Source organism: Haemaphysalis longicornis, unplaced genomic scaffold (genome assembly GCF_048455015.1).
Source record: "Haemaphysalis longicornis isolate Haplotype H1 unplaced genomic scaffold, Haemaphysalis longicornis Haplotype H1 scaffold_2, whole genome shotgun sequence".
NCBI lineage: Eukaryota > Metazoa > Arthropoda > Arachnida > Ixodida > Ixodidae > Haemaphysalis > Haemaphysalis longicornis.
In genome coordinates, this window is record NW_027526295.1 from 141,015,110 (window position 1) to 141,027,878 (window position 12,769).

The window sequence follows — 12,769 nt, forward strand, 5'->3', positions numbered from 1 at the left end:
TGCAGCCACATTTCAGGCGTAACTTCCAGGGTTGCGTAGCATACAAACAGACTCGCGAGATTCGGAGTGCCATGGCGCCACGGAATCTTGCATGGCTGCTGTGTCTAAGAACTCGCGGGGAGGGAGAAGTAGGAAAAAGGTGGGCGGAAAATGCGAGGGAATTTTCGGAGTGCGGGCTCCTCGCCCTTAGGCAGGCGAGCACGCTAGCTGATGGCTTAAATCTCCACCGAAAATGTCCGAGAGGGAAGCCAAGAAAAGGTGATGCTTCGCTGGCCCGGTAATTCAGGCGGCTCTTGGAAGGCGCCCCGCGGTTGGATGAGGTGGACACCGGCACCTTTAATCCCTCTTCGAAATGAAACTCGAGTATATACAGCGGACAAGCGAGCTGGTATGCACAGAGGGTAATAGAAGTCCGCAGTCTCTGTCCTTCTATATGAAAGCATTTCCGTTTTTAATGCGAGCGCGCAGCTTAACGCGGGGATGTGTGAAGCGACAAGAATCAGATGTGCGTACATCTGTAGGTAGGCAAGAAAAATGGGAAAACGCCGTTAAAGTTTGCTGTGCGGCTTGCCAGGTCAACAAATCTGCGGGTAAATCGATCGATCGATCGATCGATCGATCGATCAATCAATCAATCAATCAATCAATCAATCAATCAATCAATCAATCAATCAATCAATCAATCAATCAATCAATCAATCAATCAATAAATCAATCAATCAATCAATCAGTTAACTAAGTTAATAAATGTGTTAACTTATATACTCAATTATTTATTTACTCATTTATTTAGTCAGGCAACTGCTTATTGATTCTATGGAATCAATAGTCATCATTCTATGGAATAGTCTATGGATTCTATGAAATAGTCATCAATCAATCAATCAATCAATCAGTTAACTAAGTTAATAAATGTGTTAACTTATTTACTCAATTAGTTATTTACTTATTTATTTAGTCAGGCGACTGCTTATTGATTCTATTGAAAAATCAGGCAGCTGTTTGATTGGCGCTCGATCGAACTTACAACTTCTACTTTTTAGTACAGTGGCGAAAAATGTGCTTCGTAGCTGTGAGGGCCAAAATGTCCGGCTTTTCGCGGGCTATTATTTGAAACGGCACGGTATTTGCACAGCAGCGGTGTGAATCAATACAAAAAAGAACAAATGCGGGGTAGATTAGAGCACGACGGCTGAAATGCTGAACTTAGGCTGCCTTCTTGTGATTGGGCACGATCTTCTTCTTATACGCGAACTAAAAATATGAGATATTATGCCTAAATGCATCAATGTATGACCCTGCTCACGACGAGGCACCGTAGGAACTAATGCTGCAGGGGGTACAGTGGCGGCGGAGCCGCTGGCGCGTGTTTTCGGTTCTGTAGCAATAATATTGCGAGCGCTATTTTATAGCGTATGCTGTACTAAAGCTATTTGATGTCCTCCAATGGCCGTCCAAGTGCGAGCTCGTCGAAAACAGCGTCTGCAAGTTTGAGAGACTCAATGACACTCTGAACAAAACCCTCCAAGTGTCAGGTGTCAGAACTTGCAGGGTTGAGATAAACAGTGATTGGTCATTAATTACGACTACAATATATAAAATTTATGCATAGTTATAACTGTACGAATTGGCCCAGCCAAGCTTGATTTTAGTTGTGTGCACAAGACTCAGGATGAATTCTCGCTTTTGGATGTCCTTTTTTCGTGTCGCTTTTCGATAGCAGCCGTCGAAGCGCTACACGCCTTTTTCGCACTGCGTAGGTGCGCCTGCTATTCCTCTCCACTGTATTCTGACTACTTCTGTCACGGTTGCCCATAAGGGCGTGGTCCCTCTTCTCTCGCGTCGATCCTGATCGCGGAGGCCTTGCGCATACACTCACACTAACCCCCCGAGCTACAAACCACCATCTACTGTGTTGACCCTATGCGCAGGCGCGGCTCTGGCTAACCCCTACCGTACTCTTACGTTTCGAGTGCACGAGCTTGAATTATCACTATTTTTATTATGTTTATTATGGTTCGTTTTCTGGGCTCGTTCTATCGTGCTTGAAGGAGAGAGAAGACAACTTTATTTGGGCATGCAGTTGCGACGGCAGAATAGCCGCCGGCATGGCCCTGACGGGGACAGCTGTGGCTCGGTTTACCAAGGAGGCTTGGATCCCTGGATCCGAGCTACCCAGCGCCCCCTTCCCCTACTCGTCACACCTCATGAAGGGGAATTGGCGATTTGGACATGCTTTCATGTGGTAGGACACGGTGGCAAGAGCATCACACGAAGGGAGGGAAACAGGATTGGATGGATGGGACGAAAAGAGGGAGAAACAGATACTATTTATAGACTCGGTAGCAGGAGGGGGTTTTAGGGCATGAACGCAGTGAGAAGCATCCTTAGTCCAAGGTGTCTTGGTGCTGGCTGGCCGTCCAGGCGCGCTCCACCAGTCGGTGCTTGTCCGAGAGCTCGGAGCTGGTCAGCTGCTCCACCCACTCACTGCTCATGGGTAGTGCTTGGGTTCGTTGGCACTGCCATACCAGGTGGTGTAGGGGGCCGCAAACCGGGCAGAAGACACAGGTGGCGGGTTGTTGGATGTGTTACATAGCGTGTAGAAGGGCGTTACGTGGATATGAATTGGTTTGTAGGCGCCGGAATGTGGTTCTTTCTTCCCGTGTTAGTTGTGGATGGGGGAGGGACGAAGCGGCGTGGTCGTTTTTGTAGTGGGCTAAAATGTCGGCGTATGTGTGGAGTGGTGCTGGCTTGGACGTGGCGCGGTCGTGGCGTTGTCCTCGGTCTGGAGAAACGGCCCGGTGTGAGTAAGCCCGGCAGTGGCGCGTGCATTCTCTTTGATGCACTGTTGGCCTGGTGACCAGATGATATGAAGTTCTGGTTATGTTTTTGCTTGTTGCAGAAGGTTCAGTGCTGTTTTTGGAGATTTCGACACATAGAAAGTTCCTGCAGGTGGTCTGGGAGTCAGTGATGATAGGAATTCCTCACCTGTCGCTGCAGCCAAGGGCGTGGCAGCTTCGTAGGTTGTATTGATGGAAGTGGGGAGGATGGTTACTGCTGCCAGTACCATGCCTTGTGTGTTGACGCAGTCTCCTTGTGTATTCTGATGAGAGTAGGGTGATGCATCTCTGTACCGAGTGCATGCTAAGGGGTTATGGTTGGTATGAATGATACGAGCGCGTGCAGTGCGCCGTTGTTTGTTGAAATCCGGACGCTACTTTCAGGGTACGGGTGCTAGGCGGATATTTTGTCGAATGATTGGTGAATCGCACGATACGAAGGGTGTCCGTATTTAAGAGCCACCTCTTGCGTTTCTGAGATTGCTTCAGAGTGCTTGCACAGACGTTGAGGTGCATTTGAGGCTTGAGGCACGGGCGGATTCCTTGTGGTCGACTGTATAAAGGAATAATAAAAGGAGGCTTATTGAATGCGGTGTTTACGAGACCAACTCACCTGACGCATGGGTCTATCTGAGAAATGCAACCCAGCAATCTGTCTTTTGTTGTCGTCTCCAAGCTCCATTTCTAACATTTATCTTCGCCTTAGGAAACAGTCCGGCCAATCCGCCGGTGCAGTTAGAGCTTACGTTGTGGTCTTGCGCAACCACTCAAAAGTTTTCCGCCATGCTTCTAAGTCCATCGCATATGGCGTTTTTATGTGTGACTGTTTTATTGTGATTATTTCCCGCAAGATGCCGCGGACGCCTCGATTCTTTGCCACCAGCTTTACTGTTACGAGCCGTCTGCAGTATTATTCTTGACTCTAATTCAAATGCGCAACTTTCATTAGAGCCTGACTATGAATCGGCGGTAGCGGTGGCACTCAATTCCTTCTTGTTCGCAAGCATTACATGAATAACAGAAATGGTTACAGGAGTGGAAGACAGGGCTAATTAGCTGCGTGGAGACTAGAAAAAAGCAGTCAAAAGTAAAGTATTAGGAACGTGCTAGCTAGAAAAATGTATTCGAAATGAAGTTTCTCTTACTGGTAAAGTCTTGAGCGACAAGGTACCATTTTGTCTTTCACCCTTTTTTTAGTTGCTGGATCTTTAGAAAACCTTGTGCCCGTGAAACGTTGCGAGACTGCAGTGCAGTCAACTGATGTCACGCTAGCGAACGACGCTGTCACGTACGTCATGTCTAACGTCGAATAAGCCGGTATTAGCTGACGTGAAAGTTAGGTTGTACGTCATGGCATGAGGACAGACCGAAGTGATATGCCCTAAAAACGGCTACAAAAAGTTCGCTGAAGTTCTACCATTTCACTTCGTTTCCCGTGAACACGTGGCGGCCCTTTTAAGTTTTCAAACTTTGTTTTTTTTTCTTTTGCGTATTTCCTGCGGTCCGTGCTCACTCATTCAAAGTTGGAGCAAAAATGTCGAGTCCTGCCCCATATCCATCTCAAGCGCCTTTTTTGTTTGTATTATTATTACTGAAGTGCCAGTTGTGTAACCGTCTTTCTTTCGTCCCGCTTGGAAAAAGCATTGCGAAATTTTACGTATACCTTCGGTTCCAGACAGCTGTTTCTGATAGGTAAGAAACACCGGGAACGGCAGAACTTTATGCAGGTCATATGGAAGACTGCTGCTGCCATTTAGGCACTGAGCTTCCTTCCTGCTCTAAGAAAACAGTCAGTTGGCTCTAATTATTGCTTAAATCTGTTGTCCCTAACTTACCGAAATCAATGCACTGTGCGATCCCTCTCAGGCTCGTTCGTGAAGCCACCACCATCTTCTTTTCTGTGCAGGACAAACTCTCTTCCTTTCAACCTTGCGCTTCAACATTTGTATTGTCTGCCGCTGACTGCCTGCCTGCATAGCGAGACTCAAAATTGGAGCTTGCCTTTTGTGATGTATCATTGTACGCGGCCTAATATTTAAGGCTCATTGAATCCTTCCAGGTGCAAATGCAAATAGCGTCGTGGTGTGACAGAAAACGACTTGGGTTGGGAAGTTTCCGGTTACCAAAAATAAACGCCCTTAAGGATGAAGAACATGAAATGTTAACTACGCTTGTTCTGCTCTTATACGTTTCTCGATTCCCCGTGAGAAGCGCCGCCTTTCTCGTGAAATTTCGGGTCTTGTGGCGCTGTAGCAGAATGCGGGAGTATTTCGGCGTTTTGGACAACGAAAGATAGGTTATTTAGTTTTACCTGAGTGACGAGTAGTGGGGAGTTATTACTGCGAGTGAATTGCCGGTTAGAATTGTGGAACTCTGTCGCACTGGTTTGGCACTGGGAGAGATATATGTTGCACGCCGGCAAAACTTTGAGCCTTCGATCCGCAGACATACCACGACAGCAGAACAGACAGCGATAGTGAACTTGCCGAGAGGGTGACAATCACCCGAACGTTGTCTGGGGTGATGCTGCGTCTGTATCAATGCCGACCTTGTTATTAGGGCTAACGTAAAGTCAAGGCTGTGTGGGACTCAGCCGTCAAAAATCGTCTGACGGCACACGCCAGGGCGCGCGAGCTAACAAACCGCGCCGGCTATGGCTGTTGGTGGTGGAGAACCAAGGACCGAATGACATGCTGCAACGAAATCACCAAGGCCTTCCGCCTGGCCCGACGGACCTTCCCTAAGCCCAGCGACAACCTCGACAGGGCATACGCGGTCGCGCAACAACTGTAGACGCGCACGTACCCTAAAGTGGCACAGTATCCCAGAACATATCCCCAAATTCACACGACGAACACATGTAAGATCTACCGCAAAGAGGTAGCCACCTTAACCCACATGATGTGGGATTGCACCAAAGAACCGCACGGTGATAACTCCAGAACCCTCCCGCCATGGCTTTCTGCTAGCCTGTGTAGCCCCAGCCTAGACGATCAGCTCTGGGTCGTCCAGCAGGCCTGTGAGGCGGATGAGCGGCAGGACTTCAACGCCCCCCAATGAGAGAAGAGGACCAGCGGGGGCGGCTCCAAGCGTGTGACTTTGGCACGGTCAGCAAATTCTCTGCAGGCATTCAATAAAGGTTTTACCAACCAACAATCAAAGCGCCCTGTCGCCGCTCGAACATCTCTAACATCCAGCGTTCAGCGATTTCAGGGCCAAGTATGCGGAAAGATGAAATGGAATGAGAATAATGACGACAAAATGCAGATTCTTGTTGACAACAAAAAGAGGGAGAGGCAGCCAGTGCTATTGCTGTAGTGAGCTAGCGCGTTAATTGAATTGGCTAGAATGCAAAGCATGGTTTGTGAGGTGGGAGAGGTGCGTGCGAGAAACGCCGTGTTGCGGACTTCTGAAGCCACAGAAAGGCGTGCGGATTGGACCGATCCTGAAGTTCGAGAGGCTGAAGCCCGATATGCTCACTCATCTATAAAAATTCACCAATGAATCTTTGAAGAGATTTTTTCACAGGCCACTCCTCCCAATTGTTTCGGGCTGGTGGTAACCGAATAGTAATAATTATCACACGCTAATAATTTTATTTTCTGTTAAAGGTAATACTTTTTATTAAGGGAAGGGTAACATCGTAAAAGTAATCATTTGGACAACTAACGCTGAAAATAAAGTTGCCTCCTTCTGTAGATAACGGCTGCTCTAAGGCAGGTATCAATAACATACGTCTTTCGTTCTCGCGTCATGCGTCATCCACTCCTTGCTCCAAATATCCTGAAAACCTGTGCTACACGGCAGTTTCAAAGACTTTACGGAGGCCTTCGAACGCCTTGTCTACCGAATCACTCATTGCTAATATTATAGTGCGCACTTGTAAATATTCAAGTGTCAAGTGAAACTTTCTGTTTAGCACAGTTACAACTCATTCAACAGTCAAGTCCTCTTTATTTGCTCCGGTCATCGGCTTGGTTACCATTATCGATGTCGTGTGGCACACTTGCGCGGACGCTGCCGGGCCATGACTGCAATCTATTTCAGTCGAGCCTTTAAACGCCGTTGCTTTAATTATATGTTCTTGAAATCTACACTGGTTTCTATATAGACCGTTAAGCCAAGCGGACATTTATATACCCGCAAATGTGTAGGCACAGTGGGAAATGTGGAGGTCATGAGAGCCATGGGAACCCGAAGCATGTTGGCGATCAATCGAATGCACTCAATGTCACTCTACGGACAAACAGGGGATGCAAGAAATGTTTTCTTGTGTAAGCAGGGTCTCGGATACCACTGTCGTTGTTACCGTACATCGGTGGTAGAAAAAAATTTGAAAACACTTTCGCATAAATAGAAATTTGTAGAAAAAAAATTCCAGAAGAAATATTGCTCCGAAAGCGTTTTCAAAGTTCGGCAAACTACTTTCAGAATTCTGGTGCAAAAAGGGGAAGAAAACAGAAAAAGCATGTTAAGTACACGATCCTTTCCCAATATCCATTGAATTAAAAAGATATCTGGACAACCAAACGAAATTCGTATCCTTGCCACGCTTAAGCGAACTTTGTGAGCGCATAAAGCAAAGAAATAATTTTTCTCCCCACAACAGTGTTGAAACATTTTAGGAGGTAGAGAACACTTACAGAGTGATCTTGGAAGACAAACGCAAGAAACGTACGCTCACGGGGATCCTTCCCACCAGAAGTGCAAAGTTCCTTATTTAGGAGCAATGTCTGGCTGAAGTACGATGTTTCCCCGATATTGTTGACAACCAGCCTAGAGGCGCACTTAGACGGGTTTGCACTGCGCCCTAGGCTCCTTAACCATGTGCAAAAGTCACAGTAGGTTACGATGTCCTAGGATCTTTAAAATCATGCGCGCCATTCGTCAGTAAGGCTGACAGCAGCTTCGCTCCACTTCTATTTTTTTTATGAATGATGGTGTCATTTGTCTGATTTACTGGGAGAGGACTAAATGGTCTATAGCATCCGAAAGAGAAAAACAGCTATTTCGGGAGAGTTCCTGTGATGTCCTGCCCAGCGCAGCAGTTCATTGTTGGTATAACAATGCTCATTCGTGGGAAAAAAATGAGGGATGCGCAGAAAATGGCCGCCCCCGCTATATCGATGTAGCCACGTGCTGTCGCACATGTGGCCATTGGCGTTACCCGGCTCGGAAGCTTGTCCGCTTCTTTGCTTGAACCACGAAACACTACAATTTCATACCACGAGGCGTTCCATACGACAATATGTGCTTGCGGGCGAGTGTAAACTGGGAAGTAGAGAGTGCTGGTACATGACTGGTCCTGGTGGTCCTCCACACCAGTACACCACAGACGGGGAGAGGGGAAGAGCGCAACCGAAAGCGCCAAGAGACAACATAAATTCAACGTTATTACAAGGCGGCACGAACGAGCAGCGGTACAAATCGTAGGAGACAGATCGAAACCATTAGATAGCTCTTAAGCACGTCCGAAAAGTACACAGGCAGGATTACCGATTCCTTCAACAACACAAGGCGGAAGCATGGCCTTTCTGGCGTTCAAATGGACAGGCATACTATCGTATTCACAACAAAAGAAGGGCATCCCGGTTTACCATGCACCTTTTTATGTGATCGCGAAAGTCGGAATACTGACACCCCGACTCCACACCGTTCATCAATTTGCTGATGAATTGGCCGCTACGTTAATTGTCTGTTGCAAAGTTTTTAAGCCATTTTTTCCGGCACTGTAAACAAGGCATTGACAAAAAGGGGAGCATATATGTTTCTTTCCCGCACTTGATGAGCAAAGAAAGGCCACAAGGGCACAATCTTCGGCCGCATCGCGTCCGCTAAAACCACCTGTGCAACATTGTCATTTAATTAGACAAGACGCGCCGAACATACGCGCTGTCGCGCAGAAATGGTAGCGAGAAGTGTAAAAAATACTCAAAAGATTCGGCACATCGCCAAGCAGTTCTGTGTCAAACGTGCAACGTTTGAAATCGCCAACGCTATTCGTTTAGCACTTTCCCCCGTCAAAAAACTTACACCATGAATGGTGCTCAGCTCAGCTACAGGAGCTGCTCCATGCCATCCAATTCCACCAAAATCAATTGCATTCTTATCCCGAGAACGGACTGCATTCTGGAAACTGTGGAATGCACAACAACCTACGACGCGCAGACATGACTTGAAACTGCGGCGTCCGTAAACAGCGCCGCGCCCATTTCATCAGAGTGATTTTAAATAATGCACTCATTTCCCAGCATGCAGTTCGTCCGACCAACCGAAGCGTATACAGCAACACCTGAAGTGCAACCTTCTATACCAACTGCTTGTACCCAGAGGTCATCCTGCTTTTCCTGCTCGGCGGGTAGCAGGATCTCTTGACGACCAAAGGATTAGCTGTTCGAAACCGACCTGGTTAAGGAAGAAAATTGAGTAGCCATTCGTTAGACTAAATAGCCAGGCAAGCTGTGAGGTGCCGACCTGCTCGTTCGCTACCGTCCTTCTCCCGTTCCTTCTTCATGCTATTACTGCTGCTTCGTCATGGAAAGCGTCATCCAGGAGATCAGTGCCTGTCTGTGCATGTGCTCGTGGGGTGAAACTTGAATCTTTCGTGCGCCAGATGTTCACGTGGTCACTTCCTGCAGGCCAATAGAAAGCCGTCTACTGTGACCTCGAGCAGAATGTGAGCGGCTGTATCGTATTTATTTCCTCACGGGCTTGTTTTTTTATACTATTAATGTTCTTGCTCTCCGGCTTTTAGCTCCCTTAAACCTCGATTCTGCTTTCCGCCTTCTGCACAGGCATGCCAGGAAAAATCCCGACCAACTACAGTCTAATAGGAGCAAAACTTTTTCGGATGAACAGGTCGTGCTCAAACTTCCAAGTCCACCAAAGTGCTCAGTTGCCATCGCCCACGTCACCGACGAGCTAATGAACGAATACGTAATTACTTTGGGCACCACACACGAGAGAGTTCTGCCGCTCATTTATAAACGGCTCTGATGGATGAAGATGGTGCTGGAGGACAACATAAAAACCTTACGGACGTTTGTATTGGATTGGTAGGACAATTAGACCAATATCCTTCCTCAACAGCCTCCCTCCGCCTCTCTCTTCACTTGGATGGTTCACTTTCTCCCCCTTCCACCCGCGACTGCGTGAACACGGCAGAACTGCTGCATATGCCACATAAGAGCGTTTCATGTTAAAAACGCGACAGCGAGGTACTTCTAACAAACAGAAAATTAACGAACACAATTCCTTGAGAAACTGGGGGGGGGGGGGGGACGCAAAGCTTGATCTTAGTGAAAACGAAAACTACAGAAACCGAAATTCAATTACCGGAAAACGAGAACGAAAACATTTCGGCCAAAATCAAAGAGCAATGACCGAATTGCAAAAGCAAAACCACCGATCCACCAAAAGGTAACCTTTTCATTTCGTAATGCTTGGGAATCTCAGATTGTAGTGAATGTCTACGCTCTTCAATGGCTGCCCACCCTTCCATGGAGCGAACCACGCGTGGCCTGCCCATGCCGCACTACAAGGCGAACTGCCCGACGAGAGCGGAGGACTGCACCTGCGATGTGGCTTGATGCGATTAACGATGCTGATTGGCGCCCATTGTGGTGCGAATTAGCGTGACATTTGTGCGCGTGCGCCCGCTTCAGCTGCCAGCCGCGAGCTTCAATAATTTATCTGAAGCTTCGACACAGGCACAGTCAGCACTTCATCCCTGGCCAATCCCTCCGCGTGGGTACGTGCGAAACAGTTCAAAGGCATCGTCATCATCATCATTGTAATTAAAATAGGTGTGTAAAGTTGGCTTCACCGCAAGATGTTTCCGCGTGCGCCATCGCCAACCGCGCAAGTGAGCCAATACTGAAAATCCTTGAAAAGAGGTAAAAGCAGACGTTGCCTGCGGTTCGCCCGCAGCCCCATGAACTCCGGAGAACGGTAGAGTCGAAAGGTAGTCCCACCAGGGCGAAATTCAGGAGTAGCGGGAAAGGTATCGGAGACGGCAATTAGGTTCGTGGTCTGCGGCGGGGTTTAAAAAAAATAAATTTCAACAGCTCTATGAGTCTCTTTGTGTGGCCTGCTGTAACTTTAATCCTATACCCAACGGTTGGCATCTCCTTGGTCCGGAGAGGGAAACAAATGCGGTCGAAGCAGAAAAACAAACAGCGAGTTCCGCCTCAGCCAAGCTGGAGATTTCAATGGCGGCTCGAGACAGCTGGGAGACAGAGGTGAAGGAAGACGCCAAGAGAAAAAAAAAAAAAACAATAAACTGGAGAGATAAGCAATTACGTTGCTGGCAATATAAAAAGAAGACGAACCCGAGGCATTAGCGGCAAAGAACGCAGATATCAGCTGGACGCCTTTGTATTGCAGTGCAGAGCAGGCGTACTTTTTCCCTTTATTTCCTCCCGCCTGCGTATTTTGTGGTAGCCCATGCCCTCTTTTTGCGGACGTAGCTATTCCGTCAGTTTATTCTCTCCCATCCCCCTCCCTACGCGTGCGAAGCTGAACGACTTCTTGCGAAGTTCTGTTCGATATGCGTCTGGTCGATTTCTTTCAAGTTTTCCCCTCCCTAAGTTACGTCCTTCACGTTCGCTCGCCAGAACTAATTACATCTGAGCGCCTAGCACCCTTTTTTGTTTTGTTGTTAGCGCCCCTACGTGTCCCGCCTCTGCTAACGGCAATTTCTCCCGTTGCTGCTCTTGTACGTCGGTGCATCGAGGCTTCAACGTACAAGAGCACGGCGCGCTTTTTTTTTTTTTTATGGCTCCCGTGGTTTCTGGACAGCCCGCTTCGCGTTTTCGGCCGTTCATTCGCATCCCAATCTGTTTCCGAGTTCAGCGTAACCACTCTATACAGGTACGTTTGCTTTGCTTCATTTGTTCGCTTCCCTTCTGCTGCCGTTCTGTTCGTCTCTCTCGCGCGGTTGCAAAGGTTTGCCTGGTCGGCGCTTCCATTGTGTTTGGGAACTCAGTCTCGTAATTTGAACAAACTTGCCGTCTTTTAACCGGGATGGGGCGTGGTTTCGCGCCGAACAGTCTGGCCCGTCTACCGGTCCAGTTTTCATTCTATCTCCGAGCTGTTTGTCTGCGTCACGGCAGTCGGCTTTTGTTTCCTCGCTGAGGGGATTTGTTGGCTTGTTGTTTGAAAAATAAGTGTTGACTCATTGTGTGTGCCAACCATTTCATGAAGTAAACGAGAATTCACTGCTCCTCTATTTTACTTTGTTTTCTCGCTCTTGTGGGATAGCGCAACAAAGCGTCGTTTCTCGGAAACAATGTCGCTTCGAGCGTTTCCTGAAAGGGTGCTGTGCGTAAGTTAGAACTGTTTTATTGGAAGCTGGTTAAAGAAACGATTTACAACTTTTCACGACACAAACTTACGATTGAACTTACGCAGCTGCTCGCTCTGCCATTCGCGGTGCCGGGTACTCAGGGTGTGAGCGTTATTAGGTTGCCGAAACGCAGCATGTTATGCGGCGTTGTGCTGCGTCTCCCCTGTCTAAACACACAACAGGAATACCGAAAAACCTGACAAGAATTCCTGCCGCACGAGAAAAAAATTTTGTTGTGACAACAGAAGTCCTGTTGTTACGACAAAGCCATTTGTTGTTGCGACACACATTTCTGTCGTAAAGACAAGGTCAATTTTCTCAACGACAAACATTTCTGTAGTCACAACAGAACTGCCATTTATGCTACAGTTCAGAATAAGCAGTAACCTTCAAACCTTGTGCAACTTCTGATGAAACATTAGGATCACGACACGACAGGAATTCGGCACGACAGAACATCAAAATGAAGACAGGAATACGGCACGCGACAGAACGAAATTCCGACACGACAAGGGTACGGCATGTCGACAGTACGACACGCCAAAATGAGACAAAACTACAGAAACTTTTCGTGTCGTCATTT

The 12,769-nt window shown here is 47.6% G+C and overlaps 1 protein-coding gene across 2 annotated transcripts in view; it reads left to right on the forward strand.

The window, feature by feature from the left end:
• The window catches only part of LOC144169273 (5-hydroxytryptamine receptor-like), a 578,780-nt gene that overhangs the window by 544,425 nt on the left and 21,586 nt on the right, over positions 1 to 12,769 (forward strand). Inside the window, exon 1 of one of the 2 annotated variants that reach the window (XM_077698339.1) lies at positions 11,379 to 11,711. The exons of the other annotated variant lie outside the window; for it this stretch is intronic. The gene's annotated coding sequence lies outside the window, so the exon portion shown is untranslated. Of the gene's footprint in view, positions 1 to 11,378; positions 11,712 to 12,769 lie in introns of those variants that run through there. 2 annotated transcript variants of the gene reach the window in all.